This window comes from Protopterus annectens, chromosome 2.part1 (assembly GCF_019279795.1).
Source record: "Protopterus annectens isolate FY-2018-M chromosome 2.part1, PAN1.0, whole genome shotgun sequence".
Classification (NCBI taxonomy): Eukaryota; Metazoa; Chordata; order Ceratodontiformes; family Protopteridae; genus Protopterus; species Protopterus annectens.
The window spans coordinates 343,757,387-343,783,876 of NC_056729.1; the positions used below are offsets into that span (position 1 = coordinate 343,757,387).

General features: G+C 41.1%; 1 protein-coding gene across 3 annotated transcripts in view; it reads left to right on the forward strand.

The window, feature by feature from the left end:
• Nucleotides 1-26,490, forward strand: part of CCDC149 (coiled-coil domain containing 149) — a 1,547,151-nt gene that overhangs the window by 803,809 nt on the left and 716,852 nt on the right. The window lies entirely within an intron of this gene.

The following is a 26,490-nucleotide window of genomic DNA, read 5'->3' on the forward strand; positions in this document are numbered from 1 at the left end:
TAGAACAGTGCCCATAGAATTCATGAGAAGAGTTTTTTTACTCCAGATTCTTCCTAGTTCTAGGAAAAGGGCAGTGGAGACCCATACTGGATCTGTCTCTGCCAAACACCTTCAAAAGTGCCACCCTTCAAAATGTTGTCTCTGCACTCACTGCTGCCTTTCATTCTTCCTCAGACATACTTAGCTATCCGTGGCTGTAAGGGATGCCTTCTCCCATACACCAATTCACCTATCTTGCAGAAGATTCCTCAGGTATTGTACTGGCTTATATCTCTTTCAGTTTACTGCTTTGCCTTTTTGGCTTTCCACAGCCCAAAGAGATTTCACAAAGTGTCCAGCACCAGTGATGGCATACTGCTGAACTCAAGGAATTCAGATTTGTTCCCTTCTTAGACAATCTGCTAATCCAGGTTATGCCATTACAGATCCTCCTACAACATCTTCAGTTCACCCTCAACCTCATCCTGGGGTTCACTGTCAACTACAAAAAAAAAAATCCTTCCTCCTGCCCACCCAGCACCTAATGTTTCTGGGCTGCAGACCAGACACCAGAAAGATGCAGGATTACTTGCTCAGGAAAAAATCCAGAATCTTAGATCTTATTTTCACTGCCTTTACTCCCTGGACTGATGCCCAGCAAGGGAAATCCTAAGAGCTCTTGTATTCATGGCAGCTATTATCCCAGTGCTCCGTGTAGCCAGGCTGCAAATGAGGAAAATTCTTTGGTACCTGAAGATAACTTGGTCCCAACATTCTCATCCTCTGTACACTCTGTTCCCCACCATACATTGTCTCAGGAAGGAGCTGTCATGGTGGATGGATCAGGTAAAACTCAACCCAGTGTTGTCCTCCTCCCCTCCATTCCAACTGTAGATGTACACAGATGACTTGGATGAGACCTGGTGAGCCTGGACCGGCACCCACAGAGTCCAGGGCAGATGGCAGCCAAAATTCTAAAGAGAATATATTTACCTGGAAGAGATGTGGGCCCTCATCCAAACTTTTTAGATCTTCTAGCACAAAAGAACAAAAAAATAAAAAAACAAACTGATATAAAAAAGCAAAACCAGAGGACTGCTTTGAGCAAAAAAAACCCCACAGATTTAATGAAGCGCTTTTCATCGGGTCTATATTAGAATATCAAAAGATGTAAACATCGAATGTTTAAATGTCGAATTGTATTCAGCGAAAGCTGAAAATATCGAAGCAACAGAAAACCGAATTTTTTCCTAGGGAAAGAATTTGGTTGCCATTTCTGTTGCTTCTGTATTTTCAGCACTGTGGTGGAAAGTTATGGGTTGGGTTCAGGTAAGTGTGGATTAGGTTAGTTAGGGTTAGGGTGCGGGTTAGGTATGTGTGCGATTATGTGGATGTGAGGGTTAAGGTGGGTTAGGTGAGTTAGGGTTAGGGTGCGGGTTAGGTATGTGTGCGATTGTGTGGATGTGAGGGTTAGGGTGGGTTAGGTGAGTTAGGGTTAGTGTGCAGGTCAGGTAAGTGTGCGATTGTGTGGACATGAGGGTTAGGGCGGGGTAGGTGAGTTAGGGTTAGGGCGCGGGTGAGTGTGCGATAGTGACGGACCTTAAGGTTAGGGTTTGGGTTAAGGTAAGTGGATAGTTAGTGGTGTGTGTATAGTTTAGTGTAGGGTTAGGTGTAAGATTTTAGTTGTATGTGTGTGGATTGCTGTTTGTTTGGTGTGCTTGTGTTGTGTGTATGTGTTTTGGAACAGCAAATTTTTTTCCTAGGAAAAAATTCGCTGTTCTGTATGTTCGTTGTTTTCAGCTTTCGCTGAATACATTTCGACATTTAAACATACGTTGTTTACATCTTTCGATATTCTAATATAGACCCCTTTTCATCTGCCTCTGTGGACAGACTTCTTTAGATAAACTGAAATAGTAAAACACTTCCTTTATAAAATCCACTAAGTCACATGTATTAAAACAACCAATAATCCAGGTCAAATGAAAGTGTTTACAAGTGCTAAGCAACTAGTACTACATTCCTCTGCTGTTTAAAGTTGCAGTACATAAATATAACATTAATTTAAAATAAAATACCAAGTCTGTAAATAAGAAATAGAAGGTAAACAAATTAACATATACAGTGCATGCCAAAAGTTCATACATAAAAGTATATCAAATATGTTCATAAAATTCATGTTACCTACATAAACTCTTTAATTTTAATAAACAAGTAATGGCACACTTCATTAATGCCTGGAAAGCTATAGGCATTCGATGACAGTTACCAGTATAGTTCTAGTTCTTCTAATTTCAGAGATGATGGTCCTCCTCTATCATCTACTGGAGTTTGATCTATAACAGTAAACTTAAAAGTGTGACCAGGAAATGTTACAGTGTGTTTGGCTAAAGTGTTCTCAATCTTTTGATGGTCAATTGCATAAAGGTGTTCATATATACGATCTCTGAGTCTACTCTCTATCTTTTCTATGTAGAACACAGCACATGTTACACACTTAGCTAGGTAAACTATTAGTTTCAAGCTACAACTGAATTTTTTTTTTTAAAAGTAATGTATGTTCCTTACTTCACATTTGCTGCCTGTGTTAACATGCTTGCAGTATTTACACGTTACTTTTGGACATCCCTGAGAAATTGTGTGTTTTGTCCTTTCTAGTCTCTAATAAATTTTTCAAATTATTATCTCTCCTGTATGTTATTTTTGGTTTGATATTCACTTTGTCCATAATAGACATGTCAGAACGTAAAAGGTTCCAATTCTTGTGTAAAATGTTTGAGGCCATAATGCTGCTAACATTAAAAGTGGTGATAAAGGTAGTATTGTAGTCCTTAACTTCTTTATTATCTAATGAAGTTAATTGGAAGTCTACTGTAGTTGGCGAATGGTTGACTATATTGTCATCAAATTCATGTAATGTTTTTTGCAACTAGAAAAGGAACATAGAAGCCTACAGATCTCTTGTGTTTGACTTCTTCAACTAGAGACTCTATTAACTCTAGGGTAGTCCCTTTGAAGAAATAAATTGCTCAAGTACTGGAAGTCTATGTTAAAATCATCATCTAATGAGACAATTCTTGCTGCTCTTACCAGTTGTCCCTTCACCACTGATCTTTTTTGGTGGTGAGGGTGACAGTTGGAGAAATGCAAGAATGAGTTCGAATATGTCTTTTTTTCTATGAAATTTGGCTTTGTACCTATTCAAGAGCCTGTCTTTTTTTAAGATTAATATCTAGATAGTCAATAGATGTCTCAACAAAGTTAAAAGTAAACCTCAAGAAGTCAGAAGACGAGTTGAGGTAATTAACTAGTTCAGTGGCTTGTGTCCAGTTCCCAAGGAGTAGAATAAAAATATCGTCCAAGTAATGAGTGTAAAAAAGCTATTCTTTGCATAATAACTGGAATCTTGAAGATGTTCTCCCTCTCCCAATATGCCATCACAAAGTTAGCCAGGCTGGCTCCACAGGGTGACCCCATGGCTACTCCAATTTTTGGAGGTAGAATTCTTTATCAAATGAAAAGTAGTTGTTAGTGCGAATAATGTCCACATCTGCGGTGGTGCAGCGGTAGCGTTGTTGCCTCACAGCAAGAGGTTCTCCCGTTCGATTCTCGGCTGGAGTGCGGGGAGTGCCTTCTGTGTGGAGTCTGCATGTCCTCCCCGCGGTTAGTTGGGCATTCAGAAGACATGCGTAAATGGGCATACCTTCGTTGAAGGTTGGACATCGAGCTGGCACCGCAGCGTTCGTGAAAATCTACCGCCAATCATTAGCAGACTGGAGTTCCGCTGTGGCGACCCCTAACCGGGAAAAGCCACAACAACAAGTGAGAATAATGTCCAGTAAAATGTCAACTAAGTATAATTCCAAAGGTGTTGCCCCCCCCACCTCTCTCTATCTCTTTCTCTCTCTCTGTCTCTCTCTCTCTTAACATCAATTTACCCCATTCTATTCCTTCCTGGTGTAGAATAGAAGTGCATAAGTCTTTAACGTCTATTGTTATGAAGTTCTGGTCAGTGTTGAAAGTAAGCTTGTTAATTTTTTCTAAGAATGTCCAGGTGTCTGCATATTTGTTGTTCGTGATGTAGATAATTCTGTTGTATAGAATCTACTACCTTGGTACAAGGGTACGTGATGGAGTTACGGGCATCGATTAAAGGTCTCATTGGTGGTTTGGTGAGGCTTTTATGGTTTTTCGGGATTCCGAACATCATTGGAATCTTAGGAAAAGGCATAGACATGTAATTGAACAGATCTAAATTGATTTTAGCTTTGATGAACAAATCATTCAGGTAGCCTTTGATGCGGTTATAAGCTACATGTAGTTCATTAGTAGAAACTTTAGTATAAGCTTCACTGCAGTATGATTTTCATAAGCTTCACTAAGTAGTATGGTTTTCATCCAAAACAAATAATCAGCCTCATCTGGAATTACCAGTCCACCACCTTTGTCAGGTTTGATGGTCCTCACTTCTGAAGTTCTCAACATATCCAGTGCCTATTGTTCTTCCCTACTGATGTTGTCATTTGTAGGAGTATGGAAGAAAGATTTTTTATGCCTCTGTTGGCCCCTTTCATTCTTGGTTAAGGAACATATATCTAGATGTTAAGTTGTCTATCTCGCCTTCGTTCTTGCTGGTTGGGGATCGGAGCCGATCCTTGGCTCCGACTCGGCCATCTTCTATAGCTCGAGAGCTGTTTACTGGCTCGAGGCTACCCATTATCCCATGATGCCTAGCGCTAGCTACCCAGATCTCGTTTGCCGCTTCAGCTGCGAGGTGTCGTTTTTCTGCTCAGGCTTGTATAAAGTTTCTTTATAGAACTTCTTTACTAGAAGTAGTCCTTTTCCTAGGGTTTTTTGTTAGTTATTAGTCATATAATTGTTGTCTTGGTAAATGTGTATTTGTAGTATTCCTTCCCGTCCCTTTAGAACTCATTTAATTTAGAGAGTTCTCCCCCTCCCCCCCTTTCTCCTTATTCTTGTCAGGTTAGCTGTTTAACTTAGAGGCTTTCCTTCTATCTTCTTTATAGGCTAGCCATTTGAGTTAGAGGCTTTCCTGTTTAAAAAAAAAATAAATAAATAAAAAACTTTAGCTTTAGTCTGTACTGTACTGCGTTTTTCTCCTTAATTTAATTTGTCTGATAGCTGTTGTTGTATTTTGCTGTTACAGGCTGTCCAAAGAATCCAAGGTGTCTGGGTTCAAGAAGTGTGACTCCTGCTGTCAGAAAATGTCGCCGACAGATGGGCACACTTCTTGCGTCTATTGTTTAGGTGTTGTGAACCTGCAGGACTCTTGTTCTGTCTGCCATGCATTTAGTCCAAGAGTTCTGCAGGAGTGTAAGAATAAGCTTATCCTTAGGGGCCTTTTAAAGCCCCAGGATTCACCGGCCAAGACTCAGCCTGTGAAATCCTCTAAATCTACCAAATCGTCAGCTCCAAGTTCAGAGCCGTCTTTGGTTCAGTCTTTACCTGCTACTTCGGTTCCGACTGGAACCGATAAGACTATCTCCCCGTCGGCTCCATCAGAAACTTCGGAGCCTTCGTGGAGCCACAAGAGGCTGAGGTCCAATTCTCTGGAATCGATACATTCGGCTCCTCGGTCTCCCCTGCTGCAAAGTGAGTGCAGTCACAGATCTTCTCACTCCTCTCGATCCTCTAGGCTCACGGATCACAATGTGGAGAGAGTGGTCAGTAGGTTGCTAAAGTCACAGGCACTTGCTAAAATGTTGTCCAGCCCTCCTCAACAGATGTCGACTCCGTCCACTTCTGTCGATGTTCCTCCTCCGACTCCATTGAACTCGGAGCCAGAGTTTGTTGGGGTTCGAGTAGTGGAACCGTCAGCACCGATAATTTTATCTCCTTCGGTTCCATCGTCGGCTCCGATTCCCTCGATAGTGCCGTCCATCGAGGGATCTGGGTGCCGGGGCTCTCTCGTCAGCTCTGAGGGGGCGAGTGGCATCGGACCCTTGTCCGACCCCGTTCTCCCTCTCAGAGCTTCGGCGCAGGTGAGCTCGGCTACTACATCGGCTTCGGAGCCATCTCCCTCGGTGCGGAGAGGGATTCCAATTTCCTCGGAACCGGAGCCTTTTCTGCATCGTGGCAGGGATGCCTTCGATGTCGTGAGGAGTGTGCTGGCCTCTGAGTTAGCTCCACTAGCGGCCCCAATGGCTCCGTCCCCTGTAGTGACTGTGCCATCCTCTGCTCCTCCTCCAGATCCCAAGCGTGGGGAACCGGCGCTCCAAGGCACCCCATTGGGTGTTTCCTCTTCTTCTGAGGCCTCCCCTGAACATTCAGAGGAGCCCCCTCATAAGAAGAAATGCAAGAGGAAGCACATTGACTCCCCTGAGTCTGTCACTTCGGATACAGACTTAGATGATTCGGAAGGGTCCCTGAGATCCCCCTCTGAAGATGTTTCCTTTTTGGACATCCTCAAAATGCTTAAGCAGAGGGGGAACTGGAATCCCCTAGCCCCTACCGAGGATAAGTCTGTATTCCTGGATGCGTTTGGTTCCCGACCTTCCACCTCTTGAGTTTCTTCGCCTTTCCACTTATGTCCGTGGTGGCTCAAAAGACTTGGTCAGCCCTGGATACAGTGGAACCAACTCCGAGGAGACCTGGCAAGTTCATTACAGCACCCCATGATAAGCAGTTCCTTACCAAAGGTGTTCCTGTTGATGCCATGGTGGTAGCAGCAGCCACCAAAAAAGAGTTAGCTGAAACCTCTTCGTCTGTCCATCCTCCTAACAAGGAGTCTAGGACCATGGACAGATATGGGAAGTGAATGTTTGCTTCAGCAACCTTTTCTATGAGGTTACTGAACTACTTATGCCATTTTACCCAGCTTCAGAGGGATCTCTTAAAGAGCTTGGAGATACCCTTCAAGATCCATCAGCTGAGGGGGCTCAAGCTAAAGTGGCTTCCCAGCTGGCGACCCTTAAATCTGTAGTCATCTCCTCCATGAGGCTGATCTCTTATGCAGCCAATGGTGCGAGTAGAGCCACAGGTACAGGCGTGGCCCTTAGGAGACATGCATGGATGTGGCTGTGTAACTTTGCCGAACCCTTTAGAGCGTCATTCACCAACACCCCCTTTGATGGTTCCTTTCTTTTTGGACCACAAGTGAGAGAAACTTTGACTAGGTGTGAGCAAGAAGGCAAGACTCTCTCTGCCATGGGAGTCCGATTTTCCACTCCTTCCAGATCATACCCCAAGGGTCAGAAGAGTGGTAAAATGTGGTTCCGAAAATCCCAGGGAGCCTCGCCTGACGCACGTAGGGATTTTTCCTCCAGGGGCAGAGGGGGAAATAACAACAATAGACGCCACCCTCGTGGCAGAGGGGGTCCACAGAACCAGGGCAACAGAGAATCCTTCTGTGAGAAGCCCTTTCAGCATCCCTGAAGGGTTGCCCAGCTGCCCGCCTCTGGAGGCAGTCGGGGGAAGACTTTCACTGTACCCAAAAGCCTGGCTAAATTTAACTCAAGACAGATGGGTATAGTCAGTTATTTCCGGAGGTTACAAAATTCCCTTCTCTCAACTCCCCTTACCATCAAGCAAATCCCTTCCAGATGTTCCACCCAATCTGAGGGACCAAGCAGTCATAGAAGTTTCAAGACTGCTAAAAAAAAAAAAAAAAGAGTCATCCAGGAAGTCCCGGCAGACCAACACGGATCCGGAACTTACTCAAGGTTCTTTTTGGTACCAAAAAAGACAGGGGACTGGAGACCGATTCGGGATCTCAGCAGACTAAACAAGTCTGTTCAAAGAACAAAGTTTCGGATGGTCATGCTACAGTCCATTCTACCCTTTCTGGGTCAGGACAATTGGATGTGCTCCATAGATCTTCAGGATGCGTACTACCACATCAAGATGAACAGGCACTCCAGAAGATTCCTTCTCTTCCATCTGGGAGCCAGTCATTACCAGTTCAGAGCTCTGCCCTTTGGTCTCACCATAGCCCCCAGGGTGTTCACCAAATGTATGGCAGTGGTCACGGCTCACCTGAGACGTCGAGGATTCCAGGTGTTTACATATCTAGATGACTGGCTCCTCACTGCTACTACCAGGCATCAACTTCTTCAGGCCAGGAACTATACAATCACAATCTGCTCCCAGTTAGGCATTACAATAAACTTTGAAAGATCTGCCTTGTTGCCCTGTCAATCTATCACCTACATAGGTGCAGACTTAGACACAAGGAACATGTCCACAAGGCTACCGCCAGACAGGGTGTCTACAATTCGTCAGCAAGTACAAATTCTGATGCAAAGCAAAAGAATCCAAGTCAGGTTCGTCCTTCAAACTCTGGGTTCCATGGCAGCAGCCATTCTTCTAATCCCACTGGCCCGCTTTCACATGAGGATCCTTCAGTGGCTTCTGTTCACACAGTGGTCTTTCCAACAGCTGCCCATGTCTCACACGATCATGATTACAGAAGCATGCAGACGGCACCTTTCCTGGTGGATGGTCTCCCCACTAGTGACTCAGGGAAGACCCTTCATTCAGCCCCCTCCGGTAGCCACAGTGACCACAGACGCCTCCCTGATAGGGTGGCGTGTGCATCATCAGGGCAGGACAGTCCAAGGCACTTGGCAGCCTCGCGGGTACAACCTGCATATAAACGTCCTAGAAATGAGAGCCGTGCTCCTAGCGTTGCAAGCTCTCCAAGACTCTCTCCCTTCTGGGACCATTGCAATTCAAACGGACAACATGTCAGTGGTGTGGTACATCAACAAGCAGGGCGGAACCAAGTCCTACCCCCTATGTTGAGAAGCACTCAGACTCTGGCAGTGGGCGATTTCTTCCCAACGATTTCTGATTGCGACGCACATCCCTGGGAGGTTCAACGTCATAGCGGACAGGCTCAGCAGAGTTAGTCTCATGCCTCACGAGTGGTCTCTGAATCAGGTAGTTGCGGATCTGATCTTCCGCAAATGGGGACAGCCTTGCTGCGATCTTTTTGCCACCCCCTTCAACAGCAAATGCAGCAACTACTTCTCCCTTCTTCCGCTTCCAGGTCACACACCCAGAGATGCTCTAGTCCACGATTGGCCTCAGGGACTTCTTTATGCCTTCCCTCCGTTTCCTCTGATACCGAAACTCATACAGAAAGCAATATTGTTGGGTTGCAAAATGATCCTCATTGCCCCCTACTGGCCTCGACAGATATGGTTTCCATTCCTGCACCATTACCTTCTCGATCAGCCCTGGACTCTGGATCCGATTCCAGACCTACTGATTCATAAGTCAGGCGGGCTGCATCAATCCGTCCAAACACTCCAGCTTACAGCTTGGTTGCTCTACTTCCAACCTTAGCCAGGCTTCCCAGCATTTCCCCAGACGTGTGCAAGATTATTGTCTCCTCTCACAAGTCCACAACTAGAAAGACTTATGCTAGCAAATGGAAACGTTTTTCTTGTTGGGCAGAGGCTAGGAACGTAGATCCTTTTTCAGCCCCAGTCCACGTAATTTTGGAGTTCCTAGCACAGCTTTTTCATTTGGGGTCTGCTTCTGCTACATTCAGGGTTCAATTGGCGGCCATTTCTAACTTTCATGTTGGGTTGTCTAATTCAAACGTTATGTCTCATAAGCCCTGTAAAGCCCTTTTAAGAGGGACTACTCTCCTTAGACCTCCAGTGAGAGATCCCCCTCCTTCTTGGGACCTTAATTTGGTGCTAATCTCCTTAATTATGCCCCCCTTTGAACCTGCAGCATCCTGCTCCATTAAGTTTCTATATTGGAAAACACTTTTTCTGGTAGCTATTACTTCAGCCAGATGCATCTCTGAACTTCAGGCACGATGTGTTCGTCCTCCATACTTGGTTTTTCATAAGGACAGGGTTGCTCTGAGGACTAATCCCTCGTTCCTTCCGAAAGTCTGCTCAGAAAACAATTTAAACCAATCTATAGACCTTCCTGTGTTTTTCCCTAACCACACCAACAAGGCAAAATACAAATTACACCAATTGGACGTTCATAGACAATAGATTTTCTACTTGCATAGGACTAAGGATATAAGGAAATCGGACCAACTATTCCTTTCCTATGCCCTAGGCAAACAAGGTCTCCCAGTTTCCAAAGTGACCTTATCCAGGTGGTTGTCTCACATTATTACTTTCATTTATCAATTGAGAAACAAAGAGTTGCCTATCAAACCAAAAGGTCATTCTACTAGGGCTTTGGCCACCTCTGTAGACTTCCAGTCTAGGTTGCCCATGGATTCTATTTGTGCAGCTGCTATGTGGGCAAATCATCATACCTTTATTTCTCATTACAAGCTAGATATGGTCTCCAGGAGCAGAGCTGACTTTGGTTCCACTGTTCTGAAGAGTCTGTTCCAAAGAGCCGCCCAGGATTGTAGATGCTAGGGACACTGTCCCAACCAGCAAGAATGAAGGCGAGATAGACAACTTAACATAAAGAAGTTATGTACCTACCATAACGTTCCATGTTAGTTGTCTTCATCTCACCTTCTTTCTTGCATCCCACCCTCTGTTCCCCCTGTCCTATTGGATCGAGAGGAGTTTTGATTTCATTGGCTGAGTGTTCTCTGGTTTGTTTCCTCCACTGACTGAGAGAGTATGACAGGTTTGCTCGACCTGTTTGTTTGGACAGGTTGATTCTCCGACTATGTCTTGGGTTAGCTATTACAAACGAGATCTGGGTAGCTAGCACTAGGCATCATGGGATAAGGGGTAGCCTCGAGCCAGTAAACAGCTCTCAAGCTATAGAAGATGGTCGAGTCGGAGCCGAGAATCGGCTCCGATCCCCAACCAGCAAGAAAGAAGACGAGATGAAGACAACTAACATGGAACATTATGGTAGGTACATAACTTCTTTTTTGCACACGTCTTCAAGTAATGATAACGTGGGATGTAGAGGTGGGTTATACATGCTAGAAATCTCAAATTCTTTCTGTTCTATGTTTTCCTTTTCTAGAAAAAGTGTTAGGTTTAATTTTCTGACAAAATATTTAATGTCCACTAAGGTTTTAACAACATTTAGATGTTGAGAAGGGACGAAAGTTTGACCTTTAGATAATGCATTCAAGATCATGGGATCTATATTAATAGATGAGTAATTGTAGATTTTAAAGTCACCAATCGAGTTTGTCATAATGATCGGTTGGCAGGATCTTCTTGGAATCACCGTCTCCATTGGTGGTTCCGTTGTTTGTTCCTGGTTCTCTGATATTGGTTCTGTTTCAGTACTGCTCCTGTGTGTTTCACATTGTGAAATTTTGATGTATTCACTTTGTAGGTTTCTGTATTATTGGTGTTACTGGTGTTGTTGGAGTTACGAATACATTCACTCCTTCTTAACACAGTAGCGTTGTCGAAGTCTTCATCTGTGATGTCCTCGCTTGTTGAGTTGATCTCACTTCTAAGAATTTCTATATTGTCGCTCTGGTTACTGTTGGTATATAAATTCCAATTCTGTGATGGGGGCGGATGGATAGGCTAAACCCTTGTTATAGTCATAAATAAATAGCATTAAGAATTTACCTTATATGCCTTTAGTCAGGAACAACACTTCAGGATGTGCAAACAGATTTTATTTTTACAGTGCTGGGAGACTGTCTTCATAGCAGATTTCAGAATAGTCTCTCTGAATGGAGACAAGCCACATTTTTATACATTTTTCTTATCAAACCTAGTCATGCACTTTCATTATGTTACAATGACTGTGTCCTATAGAAAACTTTGTAAATGTCCTCATCTCTCGTGATTTTCGCCTCAGACTTCACGTGAACACCTTCCTGTACATGATTCACCTGCTTCCCAAGGGGTCTTGTTTCTGACCTTGGATGTTTCAAACCTACCCTAGCAACAACACACTCCTAGTCTGGAGGAGTCAGGCTAACAAATTCCGTTTTGTAATAACTACATGTCTCACTTCATGCAACACGTACTATTGTCTCTTATTACGTAATAAAAGAATGCAGTTTAAAATGGACAGTAATACTGTAGCTTATGAAGCTGTATTTTTCCCAGCCCTGCATACAAATTATATTTGCTTTTTAACAATCATATTACAGCATCATTAATAAACTGAAATTAATATACATTTTAATAAGCTGGTCTTGTCCCATAACAGTTTTCTCCCTCTGACACTTATCAGTATCATACCATACATATAATTATATTTTTTATTTTTTTTAACTTGATAAAGTACTCCTCAGCGTCATAGTAGTCATCATCATTTTTTGTCAAAATAGAACTGTCATTGATTTGTGCGTGCAGTGGCATTTCATATGCAGATGAGGTAAAACATCTTGTAATTACTGCCTTTAGAATAGAAAATACCAGAATGATCACAAATATAATTTATTTATTTATTTATTTATTTGCAGTTGGTTTACCAGGATAGTCCATTGGGCCAAATGAACCCATTTTCAATGGAGTCCTGGGGAGAAAAGCTCCAAATAAGGTTACAGTAGGATTTACATCCATATTACAATAATTACAAGAATTTTACAAATATAGTATACAATATGTGGTAGACAGAGTACTGTTCACATTAAAGTTAGAGCAAACACTTTTAGGAAGAACAACTGGTGGTAAACATTTTAGATGATACAGTCTAGAGAAGGTATGCATTTCAATTTAGAAAAGTAAGAAACAATTGCAACAGAGCAGACAATGTAGTGAACAAAATTTTTTTTTTTTTTTTTTTTCAAGTCAGTACAATGACAATACCCTGGATTATGCTAGTTCCCAGGTTACCAAAAATACCGCCCTTTGTTCCGTGATGTTTGACAGTTTTTCCTGTTTATCGTGCTAGTCACTAATATATGAACAGCAAACTGCTCCTTATGAGGGCACATGATCCCCCCCCCCTTTTGCAACAGTCATTATATCATGTGCCATTTGATTTCATAACAACCCAGTTCGCATTTCAGTCATTTTTCGATTTGCCATCCTGATGTGATGTGAAGTTTTGTTGGCCACCTCCTGTAGAATTTGGGCAAGTATGGTGATTTCAAGCATTGTCCTTTGCACTCCATACCCAGGATTAAAAATTGAAAATACTTGCTCAGTCCAGTGGATTGCTCACTTATTTCTCAGTCTACTTGCTGATGGGTGTTCAAAATGTTGAATAGCAGGAGTAATATAGCCTACAAAGCAACATCCAGACCAGTCTGTAAGCAATCAGGGATAGGCACGATTACCACAAATGTAGTAATGGTCACTTATGCCCATGCCATGCCCCCAGTCATAGCTTTTTAAGTGCAAAGAGTCTGACAAACTTTCATGCCTAGTGTCATTATATTTGCTTTTCCCTACTGGTATAGTCCCATTTCTGGCATAACATGAGTCTCCAAGTTGTGTGGTTGCAAGTTGAAGAGAGACAACCTTTACGCCAGGTTAAGTTGATGTCATTAAGGTCCTTTTCAAATGACACTTGTGATGCAGGGATAGGAATCATAGGAATCCCTGCCTTAGAATAATAAGGTACGTGCAAACATTTTCAGCAGTTTGTTTTGTTTAGATTTTTGGCATTTTGCCGAAGGACCAGCAAGAAACTGTTTTCTCTCGACCAGTTTATAGAAGGGAACAGCAGCAGAAACAAAGCAAAGGTACCTGTTGTCACTGAATTCATCATGGACTGCTACTGAAGTTGACCCTCTCACTGGGCAGATGATTTATCTGTCACACCTCAATCTTCCTCTGTTGGCTGCGATGATTTGTCTGGAATCCCCGCACGACAGGTCTTCGTGCAATGAGACGAATGGATCCACGTAGGTAGTCCTGCACAGCGAACTGCGGTTACAGTGGTGAGTAGGACCTGGAAAGGCCCCTTCCACCTCGGGCTCAGGCAGTTTTTCCTCTGAAAAGTTCTAACATAAACCCAATCACCTGGTTGTAGTGGGTGACAGGATTGATCAGGAGGCTTTGGTAATGCTGCTGTTACAGTTCGATGATATTGCTACAAAATTTTGAGGAGTCTCCTACAATAAGAAATCATAGCATCATCTGACAAAGTTAAATCGGCATTTCCCACTGGAGGGGTAGCTGGAAGAGCCATGGGTCTCCCTATTAATAACTCATATGGACTTAATTTCCTGGTGGCATTTAGTGAGGCCCTCATACTCATCAATGCTAAGGGAAGGGCTTCGGACCACTTTAAGTGGGTCTCAGCACAAATCTTCGAAATTTTATGTTTAAGGGTCCTGTTTACCCTTTCCACTAATCCAGATTACTGGGGTTGGTTGGGACAGTGAAGACTCAACTTAGTATTAAAAGCTTTACATAACTCTTTAAACAGATTATTATTAAAATGAGTTCCCTGGTCATTGTTAACAATGCTGAGTATACCGAATCTCTGTATATAATCAAATAACAATTTTTTAATAATTGTGATTGCATCAGTTTTGCGACATGAGTAAGCTTCTACCCATGCTAAGAAGATACACACTACCACCAAAATAAATAGTAAATTATTAGTCTTAGGCATCTGGATGAAATCCAGCTGTATATTAACAAAAGGTCCCCAGGGTGGAGGTAAACATGCAGATTTGCTGTTGGCATGTTTGCTTATGTTATATTCCAAACAAATACTACAGTTTTGTACATAAGTATCAAAGAGGAGACATGAGAGGCATACCAACTTTGGGTAATTTGATTAAATAAAGCTGTCTTACCTGTATGGGGCCGGTAGATGATATGCCCTTACTAGGTAAGGTAACAAAGAGGCAGGTGCCACCAGTCGGCCGTCCTGATGTCACCATATGCCATCAGAGGATTTTCTACATCCATCCTTGAGCCACCTCAGAATTTCTCCCTGTGATGCTTCAGCTTGAAAGGCTGACAATTTTGCAAAATCAAGCACATTATTACTGTTATAGGTTGTTGCTGTCAACATGCAAAGATGTTTACAACAATTCACTACTGCTTGTTTAGCAGCTTGGTCTGCTAAGTTATTGCCCTTTATTACAGCATCTATTCCCTTTTGATGGGCACAACATTTGATTACAGACAGCTTTTTAGGTAACAAAAGTACATCTAACAATGATTTTATGTACCCTGAATTTTTAATTTGATTTCCAGAAGAGGTTAAAACCCTCTCTCTCTCTCTCCAAAGTTGCCCAAAGTCATGTACCACCCCGAAAGCATAATGACTGTCTCTAAAAATATTGGCCAACTTTTGTCTTTGGCTAACTCACAGGCTTTTTGCAAAGCCACTAGTTCAGCTATTTCAGCAGAGTGAACACCCTCTAATCTTTGTTGCAACAATATTGTTTCCTCGGTGCAGACTGCTATTCCCAAGATCAACTTTCTTGTTTGATCTCTTTCACAGGAACCATCTACAAACAGATGCATGTCAGCATTGGGTGTAGGAGTGTCCTTTAAGTCCTCCCTAGGCAAAAGCAAATAGTTACTCACACATAATTATGCTCTTTACCATCCTCAGCAGTAGGCAACAGAGATGCAGGATTTAGAACAGGCCAGTGGATCAGAGAAGTAGATGGATCAGAAAGAAGTGTAAGTTCATATCTAGTTAGGCGTGCAGTCAAGAAGAGATGAGTTTCATTTTAAGTAATAAAGATAATTCAGAGTGAGGTATAATTACTTTAAGATCCTACTCTTGAGATATTAAATGACCATGATAACTTACCTGAGGGATAACTACAGCTGTAATTTTTTTTTGTTGACACTTTGTGTCCTTTTCCTGCAAGAATAGTCAGAAGATGCAAGGTATCCTGTTAACATTGCTGAAAGGAGTTTGATGCTATTAGTAAATCATCTACATATTGTACCAACACAGACTCACCTGGAAATGTCACCTTTTCCAAATCTTTTTTTATTAATTTGAGAAAATAATGAAGAAGATTCAGTATATCCTTGTGGCAACAGTGTCCAGGTATATTGCTGTCCCTGATAAGTAAAAGCAAACAGAAACTGACTGTCAGGGTGAATAGGTATAGAAAAGAGTGCTGAACATAAATCTATCACAGAAAAGTAACTAGCTGTAGGTGGTATGCAACTCAGTATTGTTGGTGGATTTGGAACAACAGGAAAAGTAGGTAGCACTGCATTATTTACAGCCCTTAAGTCCTGGACAAAGTTATAAGTATCCTTTCCTGGCCTCCTCACTGGAAAAATAGGAGCATTACAAGGGCTTTTAGCTAGTATTATTATTCCTTGATGTATTAGAGACTGAATTACAAGTTTGATTCCCTGCTCTGCTTCTGGCATTAGTGGATATTGTGGAACTCTGGGGAGATGTTTTGATGGATTTAATTTTATTTTTACTGGTTATGCTGATTTCAGTATACCTATTTCATTTGCATGCTTAGCCCACAAGTTGACAGGTACCTGCTGTAGTAACTCTGTAATAACTCTCAATCTGTCTGTATGCTTATAAAACTGCTAATACTTCCCCCTCCGATTCTATTGGAACATTTAGATACACCCCTTCACTGGGGTACAATAAATAGTACAACCCAGCTTACATAACAAATCTCTTCCTAGTAGGTTTACTGGTGTAGTAGTACTCAGAAGAAAAGAATGCTTTTCTTCATTCGGACCTAAAGAAATGGGGATGGGTTCTGAAACCGGATACGTAACCGTAGTATTTGTTACTCGAACTGCCTTTACTTTCTTTTCTGATACTGGTATTTGATTATCTGAAGTAATTTTTAGCACTGACCTAGTAGCTCCAGTGTCCACCAGAAATGGGGTTTTCTTTGAATTTATTTTCATCTTAACGTAGAGCCCATTTTGATCTATTGGCAGTAGAGGGTGAAGATTCGAGTCTGTATTATTTTTTTGACCTAGTCAGTATGGAGCTTCTTGTCTCCTTCCAGTCTGAGGAGGTGGTGGAGGAAAAAGTGCATTATTATAATTTGGTTGCCACTCAGTCCAAGTATCTTGGGCTCTCTGCATTTGCCTGTGTGGGCACTCCCCTTTCCAATGTCCTGCTTCTCCACAGTTAAAGCAAGATGTACTAGATGAAGCTGGAAGGGCACTGCCAGCTCGTTGTTGCCAACCAGCTGCACCTTGTTCCCCTCGACCAGCACTTTTGCTAAATCCTCTAACAATTCATCTACCCCTTCCCCTGCTTTTACCTCGACCCCCTGGGGTTTTCAGCTGCCTGATTTGTAAAGTTAACAGCTTATCCTCAGTATCCTTCCTTCATTTTCTTGAAACTCTGTACAGTGATTTGCAGCACTTAATAAAGGCTCTAAGTCCTTTACTTGCCAGTCTATGAGCACCTGCTTTATTTGATTTTGTACAGGGGCTTGCAGATCCTGCACAAAGGCTGCTGCAATAACTGGCTTAGCTTGCTCTTCTGGGTCTGGTATTCCTGAATTTCTAGCAAATACTGTTTTAAGGCGACTCAAATAGTCTGCAGGGGCTTCCTCTTTATTTTGTTTACATGCCTGTATTGTAGACCAGTCAGTCCTAACTTGACACACATCTGTAATCTTGTTTAACAGTGCTGTTCATTTATCTATTAATGCATTTCCTATGAGAGTGAAATCTGTTATTTCAGCCTTTTCCAGTAACTGCTTTCTTATTTCATCTGAAGTAACTACCCTCAGCAGTTGATTTAAATCTGTCAAAATAGGATTGTAACATTTTATTATAGTTTTTAATTCTTCTTCTTTGAATTTTAATGGATCTTCTCTAATATTTGGAACATTTTTAGACATAGTATGCAAATCAGCAGGGGTCCAAGGTCGATGAACAAGTTCCCTATTGTTAGCCCCAAAATTTCCCTGAGAGGTGCCAATAGATCCCCTCCAGAGGTTGTAATCTCTTCTTGTTGTACTCTGTCATGTGAGCGTGTATGGTAAGATACAGGAGTGTCAAATACTAATGCCCCTGTTGGGGAAGTAGAAGCTATCTGAGAAGGATAGGAAGAAGAACCCCCCTCAACTGCAGATGCCTGTTCAAAAGATGAAGATTGAACAGGGGAACCAGTCTGAGATATACCAGTATCACGTGAACTGGGTGTCCAATGGACAGTAGACCAAAAGATAGGAGTATGAGAAATAAGAGTCTTGTACAGGAGGTACCCGTACTGGTGCATATGGGGGTGGGGGTGCAGTAGCTACTGGAGGATTATCATCCTCTTCAGAAGTTTCTGCTTTGTGGCCATCCTCAGTTTGTTCCAAACCTGCTAAGACAGGATAAAGGGATCCCTTTTTACTGGTCTGTATTGCCTTTTTAACCTCTTTTACTTGTTGCAACAATTTCTTATTAACATCCTACAACCCTCTTAATGCTGAGTCATTTTCTCTTTTAAGTGATTCACTGTACCAAGAATAAAATGCTGTCATTTATTCCCCACTTAATTTGCTTTTCTTTTCTTCCAAAATACCTTTCAGTGTCAGCAATTTAGTCTTATCATAAGTTCCATTTAATGGAAATACCCCACCAGCACAATTCTTAGTAAGTTGAAACCAGTTGTGCAGATATTTACAACTTTCCTTTCCATAATTAAAATACATAAAATATACAGGTGTTCCCTTTTCAGGGATTTGATCTTGTTTGGTTATTTTTGCTCCCATTTTTTCTTATTCTATAAATCAGTAATAATAAAAATGTTAGGCTTATCTTACAACTCCTGGATACTGGCAATTCCGAAGACAGAAAATAACTGTAGTAATCCACACACCTTACAGGGAGGAAAGGGTAGGAAGTCTGTCACCGTGCAGCAAAAGGGGAGAGGATTCTATCAGCCTTTTCCCAATCACCCCCTTGCTTCCGTCCCTGCGCAAGCTCAAAAGTTACAGCTCCAGCATTGCGGTTGAGGTAACGGGTCGGATAGGTACTATGTCCAGACCCTCTCAGGGTACTTTCACACAGTCACACTGTTAAGTCCCAGCGTGCTTTTGAGCTCATAAATTTATTTTTATAATGCATACCTCTACGTCCTATCATGCAGTAGGCTCATGAATTTGTTTTAACAGTATATAGTCTATGTCCCAGTCATGCTATGAGCTCATGAGCTTGTCGTATAGTCTATGTCCCAATCATGCAGTGGGCTCATGAACTTGTTTTAATATTACAGTCTACGTCCCAATCATGCAGTGGGCTCATGAACTTGTTTTAACTTTATTTTTAGCTTTTAACTTTTTCTTTTCTTTCTCTCATACATTCATACATTGACAGAATAAAAAAAAACATCTCTCATATGTCTTACCTTTCAAGCCTGAGGGTACCACCCTTGACACAAGGCGCCTCTTTGTGTTAATTTGTCCTTTACTGTATGTGCACATACATTTACTATACTCATTTACTGTGGGGTCCTCCCACTATTACTTGTATATCTTACAACTACTCAGTCAAACAAAAACACAGTCATGCACTTATACTACAACAACAGTTATGCATTTATTCTACAAACACAGTCATGCACTTATACTACATTTTGCTAAAATTGTCTAAAAGAGAGAAAGAAAAAAACCCACAAACCAACCCTTTTCCCTTACAAAACAGTTTCCCTGCCAAGGCTAGTATGTTTGCACACCCTGAATAGCTGCACATCTGAGTCTCTGACTATTCCATACAAAGCAGTGGAAGGGGCAACTGGTAAGAGCAGTAAGAATTGTCTCATTAGATGATGATTTTAACATAGAATGCCAGTATTTGAGCAATTTATTTCTTCAGAGGGACTACCCTAGAGAGTTAATAGAGTCTCTAGTTGAAGATCAAACACAAGAGATCTGTAGGCTTCTATGTTCCTTTTCTAGTTGCAAAAAACATTACATGAATTTGATGACAATATAGTCAACCATTCGCCAACTACAGTAGACTTCCAATTAACTTCATTAGATAATAAAGAAGTACTACAATACTACCTTTATCACCACTTTTAATGTTAGCAGCATTATGGCCTCAAACATTTTACACAAGAATTGGAACCTTTTACGTTCTGACATGTCTATTATGGACAAAGTGAGTATCAAACCAAAAATAATATACAGGAGAGGTAGTAATTTGAAAAATTTATTAGAGACTAGAAAGGACAGAACACACAATTTCCCAGGGATGTCCAAATATAACGTGTAAATACTGCAAGCACATTAACACAGGCAACAAATTTGAAGTAAGGAACAAACATTACCTTTTAAAGAAAAATTTCAGTTGTAACTCGAAACTAATAGTTTACCTAGCTAAGTGTGTAACATGTGCTGTATTCTATATAGGAAAGACGGAGCGTAGACTCAGAGACCGTATATATGAACACCTTTATGCAACTGACCATCAAAAGATTGAGAATGCTTTAGCCAAACACACTGTAGCATTTCCTGGTCACACTTTTAAGTTTACTGTTATAGATCAAACTCCAGTAGATTATAGAGGAGGACCATCATTTTTGAAATTAGAAGAACTAGAATTATACTGGCAACTGTCATCGAATGCCAATAGCTTTCCAAGCATTTATGATATGTGTGCCATTACTTGTTTATTAAAATTAAAGAGTTTATGTAGGTAACATGAATTTTATGAAATTATTTGAAATACTTTTATGTATGGAATTTTTGGCATGCACTGTATATGTTAATTTACCTTCTATTTCTTATTTACAGACTTGGTATTTTATTTTAAGTGAATGTTATATTTGTGTACTGTAACTTTAAACAACAGAGGAATGTAGTACTGATTGCTTAGCACTTGTAAACACTTCCATTTGACCTGGATTACTGGTTGTTTTAATACATGTGACTAATGCATTTTATAAAGGAAGTGTTTTACCATTTCATTTTATCTGAAGAAGTCTGTCCACAGAGGCAGACGAAAAGCACTTCATTAAATTTGTGTTTTTTTGCTCAAAGCAGTCCTCCGGTTTTGCTTTTTTTATATCAGTTTTTAGATCTTCTCACATATCTGGAAGCCATGTCATCTTTGAGTATTCATAGACAGCAAAACAATCGTGGTACATAAACAAGGAAGTATCAGATCATACCAGCTGTCAAACTAGCACAGAGGGCCTGGACCTTGCCACCCAGCAAAGCATGGTCCTACTCACCATATACACCCCATCACAGGACAGTGTGCTGGTAGACGCATTAAGCAGGGCCTCAGAGGACCGTCATGAATAGACCTTGAACAGACAAGTCTTCCTGGACATTTTTCACCATTGGGGACAAACAAGAAACACTTTCCCTCTTTTGCACCAGGAACCTTTGCCCCTCTGCTTGGAGGGCAGATGCTTGCGTCTTTCAGCAGACAGGGAAGTTCCTCTATGCCTTCTCCTCACTACCTCTCATTCCAAGGGATCTGCTAAAGATCCAAAATGAAAAACAATGACTGTTTCTAGTCACCTCTTTTTGGCCAAGACAGCATTGATTCTCCTGCTTCTTTTTCACCTAGTCAAGGGCAAACGGTGCAGACTGCCACACAAGGCAGACTTCATCACTCAACAGAAAGGATCATTGCTACATCCCTACCTGTCATCCCTGAACCCAACCTCTTGGATAATAGGGTTCTGATTTTTTTCAGGCACCAGTTTTCAGAAGATGTAATTAAGGTTCGCCAGAGAGCAAGAAGACCTCACTACTTGAAAATCCTACATAGACAAATGGGATATTTTCTTCCTGGTGCTGTACGAATAACCAGGATCCCAATAAATCAGAGATGCCTTCCATCCTAAAATACCTGTGTGAGTTCACGGATGCAGGTTTAGCCTTTTCCTCCATCAGATGCCACCTTTTGGCCATTTCTGCCTGCCTGCCCGCCCCACAAGCCTCCAGTTATGTCCAAACCTGAGGTCAAACAATTATTTAAAGGGAGTTCTACATCTTAGACAACCAAAAAAGCTTGTAGCTTCTCCTTGGGACCTCAACTTCATGCTGGCAAACTCGCTCTGCCTCCCTTTGAAACAGCAGCCCCAGCACATCTCAAATTCTGCACCTGGAAGACTATTCTGTTTTAGGCCACTTCAGCTAGTAGAGCCTAAGAGCTACAATCACTCTTGGCAATTCCTGCTTGTCTTACTTTTCACAAGGACAAGGTGACCAATCCCTCCTTTGTGCCAGAAGTAGTGAACAAGCTCTCTCTCAAACAGATGGTCAGTCTGCCTGCCTTCTTCCCCAACCACAGAACCAGGGGAAGGGGGAAGACTTCTCTCCTTTCTAAATGTTTACAGACAACTGAGGCTTTGTTTGGACAAGACCAAATATATTCGTAAGTGTGATCAACTGTTTGATTCATGGAATTAAAGCTGGGCCTACTGGTACCTAAGCAATCCATTTCTAGATGGATCTCCAAGTTTGTCTCCTTTTGTTACTCTTCATGGCAAATCCTTGCCCTCATACCCTCAAGCTCTTCTACAAGGGCAGCGGCATCATGTGGAGCATTGTACAAAGGAGTGGATGCCAGGGCCATGTTGGAAGTTGCCACCTAGTCTTCTGTTTACACCTTCAGTTAATACTACAAGATTGGTACCTTTTCAAGGTCAAGAGCTGCCTTTGGTAGGTCTGTCCTCTCTGGCTCTTGAACAGTTCCTGTGCCAACTAGTCTACCCCATTTACATTCCCTATGGTTTTGGGAATTACCCACTTTTTTGAAATATTGCAACAGTGATCTCAATCAGGACATAATACAGTTATTTAAGAAGTTACCATAACAGTAGATGTCCTACTGATCACTGTTGCAGTATTCTTTCCCACCCTCCTTCCCCTCTGAGTTGAATACCATCTTCTCTGTATGCATCTCTCTCTTCCTTTGTCTACCCTATAGACAAGATCCTAGGACTGAGGGGGCTTCCTACCACTTATGCTTGGCTCCTCCTAGCTGTCCAGTCACTCTGTTAGGGGTTTTCAGGCCTCTGGCTTGGAGATAGTGTGAGGATCTATGCTCATACGTCCACCTATATACTCCAGCACTTACAAACTGAGGTCAAACTTTGGATATACGACCTAGAGAAGGTTAAGCTTTGTTACCTTGGACAGATGTTAGTGGTGATAACCCACTTGCTTGGAGTACTGCAACAGTGGACAGTAGGACATCAACTGTTATGTTAAACACTTAAACAGCTGTACTTTCTTCCTTTTATTGGAAACAGCCAAGGGCAATTACCAGAAGTGTCCTCACAGACTGGACCTACTCACAAAAGAGGGGGGTGGTTATACATTCCCAACTGCAGTTAACTGACTGAATGATTGGTTCTAATGCCTTTTAGGCAACTTTTTTTTTTTTATTTTGGATGTATGGCGGGTATTAAAGAATGCAAGAAAGTCTGGTACTAGAAAATACTGTATTAGCAAATGGAAAATGTTTTATAGTCTGTGCCAGTACAAGAAACGTGAGCTTTTAATGTGAGTATTTCCCTGGTTTTACAGTACTTATGTGAGTTACTATCATTTAACCTGTCTTGTTCCTCCATCAGTGTTCATTTGTCGACCATTTCAGCATGTTTGCCCTTGGGATCCCCCTGTTTCAATGCAGTCTCTTGTGAAAATGTGTTTGAAAAGGATATTGCATAGCAAGCTTCATAGAAAGCAAGTTGCTTCTCCTTGGGGTTTTAATTTTTATACTGGGAAAATTAACTCTGGCTTCATTAGAAACAACTCATCAGGCTGACCTGAGGTTCTTGACATGGAAGACTGTTATGCTGATTCTTTTGACTTCCGCAAGAATAATATTTAAGTTGTATGCTGTTGTGGTGAGTCAACCTTGTATCCTTTTCCACAATGGCGGGGTTTCCTTAATTTATGGCTAAAGTGATGACCACGTTTACTGTGAGTCAAGCTGGCCATCTCCCTGTCTTCTTTCCAGAATGTAAAAATGAGGGAGAGGGGTATTCTGTAGTTTGGATTTCCACAGACAACTCTAATCAGTTGCTTGTGAAAGTAAGAAGAAAGGACAACCTGTGTCAAGCAGATTATTTCCAAATGGTTGAGCCATGCTATTACATTTAGTAATACTCACCACAGCAAAACAATTCCAGACCGGGTCAAGGCTTATTCTGTCAGGGTCTTTGCTTCATATGTGGCTTTTTGGAAAGGGATGTATTTAAGAATCATTCTAGAGGCAGCAACATGGTCCTCTATATATAAATTTACAAAGCATTACAAACTAGATTCTGTCTATGGGTCTAAGGCAGTCCTTCTTAGGACCATTCTCCTGTGGTTTCTGGACCTTCAGTCTTTCTGTTCCTAGTCAGTTTAAACTATGGCAGTCTAGTTGTATAGCTAAGGCTATTGCAGCAGTGAACAGTACGATGAACGTAACAGATGTTCTAATGATCACACTGCTGCAGTAGCTGCTCCCATCCTCCATCCCCTTTGTTTTTGTATGTTTTTGTTGCCAAAGTGAGGACTTTTATATTTCTTTCCCTAGCATTGACCTTTTCTGGCTTCTAGTCTCCCTCTATTGGTTGGCATGAAACCTCTGAAGGCTTTGGCACCTAAACCACTCTTTTTCTTCAGCTCTGCTTGAGCTAACTTGGCATGTGGAAAGCATCCTGAAGCTTGGACGGCTGTTAAATCTTTAGCAAAATGTAACCCATATGGCTAAGGCTGCTGCAGCAGTAATCATTCAGACATCTGCTGTTATGAAAAGTTTACTTACACAACTGTACTTTTGGCAGCACAGGGATACTAGAGACAGTGAAGGGAAGTGAAACACTACAGTTTTATTGCTTGAAATAATGAGATGACTGCCCTAAAACTGCATTGCTTGGCTAAATAAAAATCAATTAATCAACCGCAGGAATGTTATGTCCCATGTGCATTATGGGCAGCTTATTGTTCTGAAGTAGGACTAATAACAAAATGAGATCACTTACAGTCAGTGAGCTGACACTGAATGTGCTACACATCAGTCAGCATAGCTGAGCCATGAACTGAACCTGCTACTGGAGAAGTGCAGGATTGCAGAAGGATGTAGCAGAGCCCTGATGTGCAGAAATATCTGTACACAGTCAGCACTTGCTGTCAAGCCACTGTTTTGTTTGCGTACACATGCATCTTATTGAATGGAAGATGTCAGTCTGATTAAATATTCCCCAGTTTAGTGCTATTTTTAGTTAGCCAGTCCACTGATCTTTTTTTTTCTGTGACTTCAACTATTAGTATACTTTATAGGTTGGAAAGCATGTCCTTATGTCAAATATTCCCTCTTCAACATGTTTTTAAAAATGACACCTTTATTTACATATTTTTTTAAACATTTGTATTGATTAATTTCTTATGTGTTATCTTAGTAGTTCTTTCTGAAATAGTTTGCAACTCCCTATTACATACAAGTTTAACTAATAGTAAAAAAAAAATCTGTAAATTATAGGATTTTTTTACGCTTCCAATTTGACGTAATGATTTTTTTTGCAATTGCAAGCAAGGACCAAAGAAGGTGCACCTGTATTTTTTGGACATGTGTTGGTATTGGTGCATTGAACGGTAATAATGAGTCAGATACTTCACATTTGTCCAACCACAATGCTTTTATGAAATTTCTGAACTCTATCCAGAATGGAGTTACTATTTTACATGTAAGAAACATGTGTACCCAATCTGCAAAAAGTATTTCCTCACATCTCAAGCATTTATTAAGATTATTTTTTTATATCAAGTCCATCTTATGTGGGGTAATAAAGCTCCTATGGATGTATTTCCAAGTGAAGATTTTCCAAGAAAGGGATGACGTTATGCTGCTAATTGATTTAAGTACTAATTCTTTATCACTATCTGAAAAAATGGATTTTTTATTCTTTCCATGAAATTCCATAAGGAGTCCTCTGGGATTTGCATATTGGTTCTTAAAAGATTTATTTATACTTGACAATGATAGAATATTAACGTGCAAAGTGTTTATTTCACAAAGAAGAGAGAGTATTTTAGATATAGGTGTTATGTTGGTGATATGACATATTTTGAATTCATTGACTATGTATTCTCTAAATATTTGTATGTTCAACCAGTTGTTATGCTTTATGTTATACCTGGCCATAAGAGAACATGGTTCGTGGATGTTATTATTGCATAGAAACTGGTGCCAGAAAACTAAACCATTTTCTTCCATTACTTTTATTTTAGATACGTTGAAAGAGTCCAGACATGTCTTCATGTATGCTATGGGAAATATTAAAAATATTAAGCTTTTTATCATATGTTGTTGTGTCTTTCGGCTTATCCCGGTTAGGGGTCGCCACAGCGGAACTCCGGTCCGCTAATGTTTGGTAGTGGATTTTTACATGCCGAGTTACCAGCCCTGACGCACAACCTTCAACGAAGGCACCACGGGAAGCTTTTTATCATATGATTTTTGCTTATCTTTTTTAAATTAATATATGATTAGTGGAGAGAGTTTTTTTTATTCTTATTGTTATTGTAAAAATGGTCTTTGACAACAAGGAAGATTTTTTTTATTTTCTGAGAACATATTATTGTCAATATTTGTGTCTATGTTAGATAATAAGATACTTACATGGAGATGTTTCCAGTTAGAACTATATTTGGAGTTTAACCATTGGCTCATCACATTAAGTATGGTCGATTCCACATAAAGTTCTAAATTTGGGAATGCTATTCCCTCATCTTTCCAGCTTCTGTAATGCCAA